This window comes from Onychostoma macrolepis, chromosome 18 (genome assembly GCF_012432095.1).
Source record: "Onychostoma macrolepis isolate SWU-2019 chromosome 18, ASM1243209v1, whole genome shotgun sequence".
NCBI classification, from domain to species: domain Eukaryota; kingdom Metazoa; phylum Chordata; class Actinopteri; order Cypriniformes; family Cyprinidae; genus Onychostoma; species Onychostoma macrolepis.
Window position 1 is genome coordinate 26,537,379 of NC_081172.1, and position 12,138 is coordinate 26,549,516.

The 12,138-nt window shown below is 36.8% G+C and overlaps 2 protein-coding genes across 12 annotated transcripts in view; one reads left to right on the top strand and one right to left on the bottom strand.

The window, feature by feature from the left end:
• The window catches only part of ptx3a (pentraxin 3, long a), a 37,108-nt gene extending 31,914 nt beyond the window's left edge, over positions 1-5,194 (bottom strand). For all 9 annotated transcript variants that reach the window (XM_058752130.1, XM_058752135.1, XM_058752134.1 and 6 more), the window contains exon 1: positions 1,721-5,194. The gene's annotated coding sequence lies outside the window, so the exon portion shown is untranslated. The remainder of the gene's footprint in view (positions 1-1,720) is intronic.
• Positions 1-12,138, top strand: part of veph1 (ventricular zone expressed PH domain-containing 1) — a 124,502-nt gene that overhangs the window by 60,872 nt on the left and 51,492 nt on the right. The window lies entirely within an intron of this gene.

Below are 12,138 nucleotides of genomic sequence, written 5' to 3' on the forward strand. Positions count from 1 at the left end.
CGCTTTTGTAAAATAAGCCCAAAAAAAATAGGCCACTTTCTGCCGTCGCGCTACTCTTTCGTTTTCTTAAATTATGATTTAAGTGAAAATATATTTCTCGTATAGGCCTATTTATTCGTTACAATATATATATATATAGTGCCTAGCTTTATTATGTTTTTCTCCGCTGCAGAAGCGCTGCAGGTGCGTTGTAGGTGCGTGATGTGATAGTTATGATGACCATATGAATCCTCATGTTCTGTTGTTTGCTGCTTTTTGCGCATGTAAAATTAATCCCCGGAAAACAAATGTTAGTATTTTTAACGGGTCACAGACACTTATTCTTTCTAATTTAATTCAGTTCTAATTTAAAATAAACTTGTTGGTTAACAGTTAATAATCGGTTAACGAGCGTCGGTTGTCGGTTAGGAAAAATAACCGAAATGAACATCCCTAATGTACATGTTTGCATTTTTTAGGAAAAAAAAAAATATTATGTGTGGTTAGTATGTTTTGGGGGAAAATATTTAGTTGAAATAAGGCCTTAAAACCCACACTAAATAGTTCTGAATAAGACTTTTGAGTAATCAGTCTTGTAGGCTAGAATATTTACTTCAAAATTATGTGAAAATCATTCTGCTTACTCATTCACAGAAAACAATATATTGATTTAAATTTTTCAAGACATGTTTTGGGATCGAAAAACTATATGAGAGGGAGTGGCAATGGCCTTGAATATTAAGTGAGTCACACCTGAGAGACAAAGGGCCCTCCCCTAATGGCCCATCAGTGTGACTCTGACTTTGAGGCAGGTAAGAGAGAATGTGAGGAGATTGAAAAAAAGTTTAGTTTTTTTTAATTATTTGTATTTTATTTACAACACAGTATAATCAAAACATACATAATGAAGGTCAAAGAGACATCAGGATTCATCTGTGGTGCAGGTATCTGATTCAATAAAATACAAACAACCAAAAAAAAAAACATTTGTGAGCATGTTAATATCAGAAACAATGTGTGTGTTTGTATATATATATATATATATATATATATATATATATAGGTATAGGTTTTGTAGCCATAGACTCACACATGCTTTGTACTATCATAAAAAAAAAGAAAGAAATCTTATATCTGAGAAATTAATTATTATTGTTTAGCACGTTATTAAAATCTATTTCTGAACAGAGTAGGCTATTAATAATAAACATGTACTAAACATGCTTAGACTTGTAGCATTCATCATGTTACAGTGTACACTCATATTACTTTTATTGTTTTATATAGAGCATGAAAACATCATCGTGCTGTAAGAAATTTAAATACAATGAATTGCCTATCATATTCAAAATGTTTTACACGATTTCAAACATTGTAGTCAGGAATTATACTTTGGGAAAAACCCAACTATGATTTTGTAGTCATATAGCCTAGTATGTACGATTTTATAGTAGCCTATGATATGATTCTGTAGCCACAGACTCAAGCATGCTTTGTACAATAAAAGGATGTACTTTTTACTATAAAAAAGGATATTTTATATATGAGAAACTAATTATTATTGTTTAGCACGCTATTAAAGTCTATTTGTGAACAAAGTATTAATAATAAACATGGTTTAAACATTCTTAGATGCGTAGCATTCATCATGTTGTCGTTTGGGAACAACCCAACTAGTAAATCTGTTCAAGTTTATGTCACAATAAAACGTTAACTAATGCAAAAAAGAAACATTACTTACTCATCAGATTGATCTCCTCTACTGGATGAAATCGTGTTCTTCTTTTGAGGGAAATCCTGCATTTACTGAGCGCGCCTTCTTCCAGAAACGAACAAGAACCGCGATGAACGACCTCCTCTTTGTTTGTGTTGGGCGTTTGCACGTGCGCACGTCCCACGTGGCTACTTACATATGTACGGCGCGAGCCGCGAGGGGGCAGGATCGCATTAGAGATAATGAGTTAGACCGGAAAGACTGAACATCATGTTGGTTTCATATGGATTACTTAATCACAGAATATTTGTTTTCGATAAGACTACCATAACTCCCATGTCTGTGTGCTGAGTATTTGCTGAGTTTCAGTTAATTTTAGTGACGCGTTTCTAAAAGCAGTTCGCGGAGATGGAGAAGACAGAGAGCGCACCCTGTTTGTTTTCTTATTTTTCCAAAAGCACCAAGTTGTGTTGTTATTGTGAGTGTACACAAATAAAAGTAGACACTTAACAGTTTCGATTGATGTATAACACTTATTTGTATGACCAAAATCAACAGAGTATTTTTAGTGTCTTTTGCACTGATCTTAAAAAAAACGAGTTGGTATCACCGGCGATACAGCCGACCCCAGAGAGTTAAATATAAAGCTTAAATGGGATTGCAGGCCCCCAACGTCCATTAAAACACATAGAATAGCAATCTGCTATGAGAAATAATTGATGTCCATCCAGAAATGTGCAAGACAGGAGGAATGTTTCCCAAAATATTTCTTCTCAAAGCTTAAAACCCAACTAACACCTACTTGTTCATTTGGTATTTAATTGCAAACTTGCCACATTGGCAACAGTTCACAGGGAGTTAGAAAATGTATTTCCTTGCGTGTAAAGCAGCTAATTGGAGTTTTTGTAGTCTGTTTGCATTAAAAATATATACTCATCCTCATAGAAGGAACCCAGCTTGACTTCAGATGCAGAAACAGCCAGGTGTAATAACATTATTTTGCTTGTCATTTCTGCACCACAACCAGGACCAAAAGTTTAATTGAGTGTTTTTAAATACTCTCCCTGTCTATGATTAGTTGGATAAACATATAGTTCCATCCCAGACTCACATGAATGGTTGAGTAAATTATTTAGTCTGACCCAGTCTGTCCACTCAAACAAACAGATTCCAAAATGCATTTGGTACCACTGGTGATGTAGAAATTATACACAACAACTACAACTCAACACTACAACTACTAAATTATATTCAAAATGTTTAGTGTATTTATAACATGATGATGATAACATACCATGACAAGGGGACTATTTTGCTAAATATGTTACATTGATTTTGGCTCAAGAAACAAGCAGTTAAGTAGTTACTTACATTTTAGACAGAATATTGACTGTTTTGTTCTATTTCACCAGCGAAAATAGTTCCAAACAAAGATCAGAAGTATTGCACATTCTCCAAGCAGCACTCGCATTTTTGTTCCTGAAGGATTCAGTGTTTTGAATGAATCGGTTGAACGAATAAGTGACTTACCGCCACCTACTGGTGGTTTAGATAGTTTAAAAGTATGCATTTTTCCACCAACATTTCTTATTTGTATATTCAAAAAAAATTATTTAAAACATTAATCTCATAACATTATTTATTGCGGTTGTAAATTTGTAGTGCAAATTATTTAATTTGATTGCTAACAGCCCTGTTGTGTATATTAAATTTCCTCATCAGTTGTAAGAATTTGACATGAAAGATGACGCATACATTTAATAAGGTTAAAGAATATTGGACTTTATGGAGGTAAATAACAACCTGGGGTAAATATTAAAAACATGCAGATTTAAATATGTAAATGCTGAATAGAAAACTGATGAAAATATTGCTTCATTTACATTACCAAAAATATTGCTGATATGGAGCTTTTGAGAGATATTTTGTATGGGATATTGTCTTCAGATATGAAAGGTTCTCTGTATATTGAAATAATAAATAGCATTTTTGACAGCGATGATATTTTGTTTTCTTTTTAAATTTAAAAACATTAAATATTACATTTACGTATGTAATATAATGTGTATTTCCTTCACAGGTTTGGTCTTAAATTTTACATATGGTGGTATTAAAAAGGTCTTAAAAAGTCTTAAATCTAACTTGTTCATATCTGTAGACACCCTGTGTATTATGTCTTAGACACAATATCTGTTTTTGCTCAATTTTGCCAACACAAATATTACCTACAAAGCAACAGTAGAGCTGAGGTGCATCTCCAAGCAAGACACAATTTCTGAACGAATCTGCATTTGGACTAATCGAGTGAACCAATGGCCCTTTTATAAAGAATTGCAGCGTCCCAATGTGCCTACTTATACTACGCCCTTAAAGTATGTACTCTTTTGGTGAAGAAAAAGTACACAAGAGTAGGCAAGCTTTGGGACATACTATCACGTCACACAACTGCGTCTTTAGCGTACCGCTCTGTCGCATAGTTACACACATCCTGTCACTGTAAACTGTCCTGTCAGTCATCTTATCACAGTTAACACTCGCCACATTTAATTTAATTTAACTTCCTACCGTATTGGAGAGAAAAGAAGTAGCTTGTTGATCTGCCAGTCGTGGGACTTTCATGCTGAGAACTCTGCTCGTATTTTCTGCATAATGATGCATTTAAAAGTTAACGACCAAATGGTTGTTTATAAAAGAGCACATTGCTGTTGCAGATGAAATATAACACAGATAAAATAAAAAATTGTTTGATTAAATGCTGATTATTAGTAAATACTTTGGTTTCACTTTATTTTGATGGTCCCTTTAACACATTCTATTGACTATAAGTAATGATGCACCTACATTTCTACTAACTCTCATTAGAGTGTTAGTAGTGTATTAGTTGACTGGTCGGGTTAGGGTTAGATTAAGTTGACACGTTCTTGTAAAGTTACTTATAGTCAGTAGAATATCTGTTGGGAGACCAACACAATAAGCAGTTAGTAGATATGAAGCAGACAGTCTACTAATACTCTTATGAGAGTTTGTTGACATGTAGTTGTAACATTACTTAGTGACAACAGAATGTTCAAAAGGGACCATCAAAATAAAGTGTTACCAATACTTTTTCTAAACCTCTCTACCTAACCATCAGTTGTGCACATCTGCCATGTTTGTAGTAATTTTTTACACATTTTATTCGTGTTTGTAGTTCTGGACCAAAGCCTTCATCAAAGTGCAATGGATTGTGGGCAATATTAGCCATTAGAGTATGCATGGATCCACACTTCAAAAATCGACCTGAAATAGTAGACCATCCGGGGACTTTAGGCATACTCTTTTTAACATACTATGCTTTGGGACACACTTATTTTAATCTCACATACTATTTAGGATGGATAGTATGAACATCGGTTTGCAGGGACCGGCATTTCCTGAATTAATCAGTCGTTTGAATGAATCAAAATAATGACTCAATGACTTAGGCTACTCTTTAAGACATGACAAGACAGTTTTAGTTTCCTATTTAGAGCATTTCATTAAAAAAAAAAAAAAAAATCTGGAAAAAAAATTCACATTAATTAAAAACCAATTAAAGGCACCATTACATGTCATCATTACTTCATCCTTATGTCATTTTGTGCAACCCGTCAAAAATATATTGCAGAATGTCCAGTGTGCCTTTTTTTTTTTTTTTTTGGATGTAATTGAATTTCAAAAAGAGCACAGTGGTTCTGCAATACCTCATATTTCCACATAAGAACAAGTTTGGAACCACATGAGGAAGACAGATTATGACATAATATTCATTTTTGGATGAACTATCCTTTTGAGACGCATGATAATACAGTTATGAGGTGTACAGTTATGAAGTGGGTGGAATTGTTCATGCCCCATCAAGGGGAAAAGGTTGTTGTTCTGATTAGTTCAGTTTGAATTTCAGCTGACTCTTAACTGAGTCACACAGACGAACAAATCAATCACTATAATTCAGTCTAAAAGCTTTAGTCTGGTAATTACAGAACAGTGCTGAGGCAGATCTCCTACCTTCATCACTCACGCTGCTCTCCTTAGACAAGCATTGTTTTTTGTTGTTCTACAACAACACTAGGCATGTTTATTTGCACTAATTTTCTCAATGAATCAAGTCCAATTTCAGATTCTCAAGTTCTGTTTATATGAACACTGAGGGATGCAATCCTATTCAAATATATCTTTAAATTTTAAGTGCTCTGAACAAAACTTCAATTGCCTTGATGACAGTCCTAAAAAGAAACATGTCAGGAGAGCTTTTTACCAGATATTTTGTAATATTTAATCAGTTTTACTGACCATGCCATAAGATGCAAAATAAACATTTGTACACATTACAAAATGATTTTTTGAAGTTGTAAACTAAACCAAGATTGGAGTATGTTTTACAAGAAAGTACTTCTTCAGTCTTTCTACAAAATGTCACATTTAATTAAGTGTGAATGGCCATTTCTTTGTAACTATTTGTGAAATATACTAGTGAAAATTGCTTTAATGTAAATCCTATATAATTTTTTTGTCAGTGTATAAAATGTAAATGCATGCATCACAGCACTGAGGTATTTTTGAATCCAGTTAAGAAAATAGATTCAAGCATTTGCATGTTTATTTTTTATTTGTTTTTTATTTCGAAATTTTGAGCTACTTTCTAAGGCAGCATCATAACCAATAGGGATGTCAGAACTATTGCTTTGGTACCAAATCAGTACTGCAATAAAATGCAACAATACCAGTTGTTATTCAGTTCACTGCCAAAGATCTGTCTGTCTGACTTGCATACTGTATTTGCACATGTGAACACGATAAAGCCTTACATTTCTTCAAATTTAAGACATGTTTAACTGAAAACTGTGCAAGGTATTGCTGCATGAAATTTGGCTGATAGTTTTAACATAATAATTTTGATGAAAGTGATCTTATTAGGCCAAACACAAATTTGTGGTGGTGGTAAGCAGAGATTACAGTAAGATGGAGTGTGTTGGTTTATTGAGCCAGAGCTCAGCCCGATGTCTACGGGACAGAGCTGGCTGGCCAAGGCTTTTCTTGGCACTCATGACTTGATCTCTGGCCCAAAGCTCGTATCAGATTTAAACACAACCAGATGTTTACATATGCACTCAACCTGTAAAATTCACATGTGTATGCCAAGAATCTGAATCCCTCATTTGATTTGAACAGAAACTGCACCTCCTCATTTACTCTTTTTTTTCTTCTTTTTTTTTGATACTAGCTTCATCTTGTCATTCTGTGACTGTTCTGTCCTGATATCCTCACTTCACTGTTGAAATTGTACCTTTTGTGATTGAGTGTAGGATACGAGAAGCAGAGTTTTAGGACCATTAAGTTTATATAAAGAAGGACCAAAAATGCTTATTTTCAAAGGTGCCTTTAGGAAATCAATGTCATGATTAACATTTATTCAGTGTGCATATCTGACTGCATAACAATTCTGACATTAAGACTGTAGAAGCCCCCATTTAGAGAGTTACTATCACATACCAGCAGGCCAACTTACGTCATATTGATAATTATTTAAATGACTCAAGAGCATATACTGCAGGCGTGCTTTGGTTTTCCATTCGCATGGCAGCCAACATGAAAAATAAATAACGACTACTGTCTTACCTAATTCAGCAAAATCCAACATTTTAACCTGACATCATAGGCTATAATCATATAGTCATCGCCACCAAAGCGCCAACTTGTAATGTTTTTAGAAGTTGGGATAATATCCAGTGGAGAGAATTCAGCAGGGGAACTGCCTGATTGATGCATCTGATGATTTTATTTTGACCATGTCAGGTTCACTGGATTGAGACTGTTGCAGATTGATTGATGTGGAAATAGGTGTAATGGGGGGGAAAAAAACTTATTTAATTAATATTTACTGATTGATTGATTACACTTTTTGTCAGCATTTCCCATCTCATTACAAGTTACAAAGTTTTGGATTTTGGTAGAAACTATGGAAGCTTGTTTATGTAAAAAAAAGTAATTGCGACTTATCACAATTAGGATTTTTTTTTTTTTTTTTGAGTTATATGTCACAATTCTGTCTTTTTTTAGATATAGCCTAAATTCAGAATTGTAAAATATAAATTTGCAATTGCCTTTCTCTTTTTTTTTTTTATTCCATGGAGGGGGGGGGAAACTGAATTGTGAGATGTAACAAGAATTAAGAACTACAAATTTTGAGAAAAAGACAGAATTCTGAGTTTATATATTACAATTCTGACATTTTTTTCTTAGGATTGTACGAGGAAGTCTGTATTGTGATCTTAGATATTTTCGCTATCACTAACAAGTATACAAGACTATTCATACACACACAAACCAATGATGTGAAACTCATTTTGTGTTCTATTTACTCAAAAATACATTCTATGATGAGCATGCTTTTTTATTCAGAGTATTTTACTTTGGTTTAAAAGAATGCAGATGTTCAAGTACAGTTAATGAAACAGGACATCATGACAATCACTTATTTACAGTATTTTTTTATGTTGATGGTTAAACTGTTTCTTTACACCTTGAGATTTGGCATCATGGGATGGAGATAGATCAGTTTGTATATGATATCAGAGGTTGTTCATGACCGTCACAAATCTTGTGTTTTCAAAGGGGAATTCAATTGCTGATGCCAGCATGATAATTTATTATCCCCCCTTTCAGTTTGATTTTGTTTTTGCTTTGAGTCACCACTCTGACTTGGGCAAAAAACATGTTTTGAATCAGATCTCCATATTAGTTTAAAATAGGAATGGAAAATAATGTTTCGATATGCTTACAGCCACAGCCAGGCACACACCCATTGTACAGGATATAATGCAGTCCCAGTTGTGGGCATTTATAGAAACTTCCTTTCATGGAATTCATCATGCTGTGATCTTACTCTATTTCTGGACCTTTCTTAATATTTTTAAATATTATTTATTGTACTACATGTCCTATAATTCTTCCAATAAGAAGGTTTCTTGTGCTTTATAAGCCATTCATCAACTGTTTGTTTAAAAAGATGTTTTTCTCAAATGTACAATGTCAAATGGTATACGTTAAGGTACCTGTTAATCATTCAGTACGATTACTGCAGCATTTTAATAAAGTACTTTTTGAAAGGTTTAAATAATTACAGTATCCCACAGAAGTGAGTACACCCCTCACATTTTTGTAAATATTTTATTATATCTTGTGACATGTGACATCACTGAAGAAATGACACTTTGCTACAATGTAAAGTAGTGAGTGTAAAGCTTGTATAGCAGTGTAAATTTGCTGTCCCCTCAAAGTAACTCAACACACTGCCGTTAATGTCTAAAACGCTGGCCACAAAAGTGAGTACACCCCTAAGTGAAAATGTCCAAATTGGGCCCGATTAGCCATTTTCTCTCCCTGGTGTCATGTGACGCATTAGTGTTACAAGGTCTCAGGTGTGAATAAATTTGGTGTTATCAATCTCATTCTCTCATACTGGTCACTGGAAGTTCAACATGGCACCTCATGGCAAAGAACTATCTGAGGATCTGAAAAAATAATTATTGCTCTACATAAAGATGGAGTAGGCTATAAGAAGATTGCCAAGACCCTGAAATTGATCTGCAGCACGGTGGCCAAGACCATACAGTGGTTTAAAAGGACAGGTTCCACTCAGAACAGGCCTCGCCATAGTCGACCAAAGAAGTTGAGTGCACGTGTTCAGCGTCATATCCAGAGGTTGTGTTTGGGAAATAGACGTATGAGTGCTGTCAGCATTACTGCAGAGGTTGAAGGGGTGGGGGGTCAGCCTGTCAGTGCTCAGACCATACGCCGCACACTGCATCAGATTGGTCTGCATGGCTGTCGTCCCAGAAGGAAGCCTCTTCTAAAGATGATGCACAAGAAAGCCCGCAAACAGTTTGCTGAAGACAATCAGACTAAGGACATGGATTACTGGAACCATGTCCTGTGGTCTGATGAGACCAAGATAAACTTACAGTATTTGTTTCAGATGGTGTCAAGCGTGTGTGGCGGCAACCAGGTGAGGAGTACAAAGACAAGTGTGTCTTGCCTACAGTCAAGCATGGTGGTGGGAGTGTCATGGTCTGGGGCTGCATGAGTGCTGCCGGCAACGGGGAGCTACAGTTCATTGAGGGAACCATGAATGCCAACATGTACTGTGACATACTGAAGCAGAGAATGATCCCTCCTTCGGAGTCTGGGCCGCAGGGCAGTATTCCAAAATGATAACGACCCCAAACACACCTCCAAGACGACCACTGCCTTGCTAAAAAAGCTGAGGGTAAAGGTGATGGACTGGCCAAGCATGTCTCCAGATCGAAACCCTATTGAACATCTGTGGGGCATCCTCAAACGGAAAGTGGAGGAGCGCAAGGTCTCTAACATCCACCAGCTCTGTGATGTCGTCACGGAGGAGTGGAAGAGCACTCCAGTGGCAACCTGTGAAGCTCTGGTGAACTCCATGCCCAAGAGGGTTAAGGCAGTACTGGAAAATAATGGTGGCCACACAAAATATTGACACTATTGGCCCAATTTGGACATTTTCACTCACTGTTGTGGCCAGCGGTGTAGATATTAATGGCTGTGTGTTGAGTTATTTTGAGGGGACAGCAAATTTACACTGTTATACAAGCTGTTCACTCACTACTTTACATTGTAGCAAAGTGTCATTTCTTCAGTGTTGTCACATGAAAAGAGAATAAAATATTTACAATATATGTACAATGTACTCGCTTCCGTGAGATACTGTATATTCAAAATATTTTTTTAAAAAGTATAAATTATTAAAACTTTAAAATGTTTAAAAATTGTAATGTGGGGTTTGGGTTTTGGTTGTGTTTCTCGTTCATGTAGCCATGTCATTGCCTTTGTTCCTTGTTGCATATTGAAGTTGTAACCTGCTGTTGGTGAGTCTAGTTTGTCCAATGAGTCTGCCTCAGAGGTCTTTCCTGTCCATGAATCTGCTCCTAAGGCCTCTCCTGTCCATGTATCCACTCCAGTGCCTCCAGAGGTGGCGGCTTCTGCTGCAGAACCTCCCGAGGTGGTGGCGCCCGTTCATGAACTCACTGTCTGTCCTGTCACGGCCACGGAGGCCGTTCATGAACTCACTGTCTGTCCTGTCACGGCCACGGAGGCCGTTCATGAACTCAACTGTCTGTCCTGTCATTGCCAAGGGGGCTATTTAAGAATGCCCTGCCTGCTCTGTCACAGTAAAGTGGTCTATCCATGTCTCTACTCTGCCTGCTTCGCCATGGCTCCCTGCTCTGCCTGCACCGCCATGGATTTCTGCTCTGCTTGCTCCCGTGGATCTAATCCATGGCTCAGGCCCTACACTGATCCACAGTTCAGACCTGCCTCTGGTCCACGGCCCAGGTCCTCCAGGGTATCACGGTCTGCCACTGCTGCATGGTCCATGCACACCTTTGCTCCATGGTTTAGTTCTGCTATTGCCCCATGCCCCAGGCCTGCCGTTGACCCATGATCCAGGTCCCGTTCCCCTTCATGGGCCTGGCCCTCCATCCCTCCCCCTGTTCTGGTTCTGCTCTACCACCCTCCTGGACTCTTTGGGTTCTGTTTGTGTTATAGAATGGGTGTTTCACTAGGGTGTCAGGTGCCACCCTTAGAGGTGGGGGGGTGGTATGTAACGTGGGGTTTGGGTTTGGTTTTGTTTCTCTTTCATGTAGCCATGTCGTTGCCTTTGTTCCTTGTTATGTATTGAAGTTGTAACCCGCTGTCGGTGAGTCTAGTTTGTCTATGCCAAGTCAGTTCATGTCAAGTCTATTCATGTCAAGTCAAGTCAAGTTAGCCCTCTGGGGTCGACAAACGCGGATATGTGTTTTGAGGCAGATTTTCCTGATAAGGCCGAAATGAGCTTGAATTACTCTGCCATTTTTGATCGTACAGATAAGAGCAATACACCATTCGATTCTGTAAGGGGTCTACTTTTATTTGTATACACTGTAGCAAATTAGCTTAAAAGGGAATTGTATATAAATAATTACAATTAATTATGATTAATTACAATTATTTATATCGGCTGACAGTGATAACTGTAGCAGAATCAAATCGCCATCAACTGATCTGGTCGTCCAGCGACCATTCAGTGCAAGTTCAAATCAACTCTAAGAAAGGATATTTTCGTGGCCACAGAAAATACTTTCTTAAATATTAATGCATTAGAGCATGTAGCGAGGGTTAGAATCGTAAAGGGACATTAATTTGCAAGGCAGAACCAGAAACTCATGTAATTTGTGCACACAACTTTTATTAACTAAACGTTAACACACATAACTAATCTAAACAAACAAACAAACATACATACACTCACGCGTATATACAAAAGGGGAGCTAAAGTGGATGAATGAAGCCATTAGATAAAACAGAATGCAGTTATGGAAAGAGTCAGTGACCCACCTGAATAAAACCATCAGCGCCGTTTA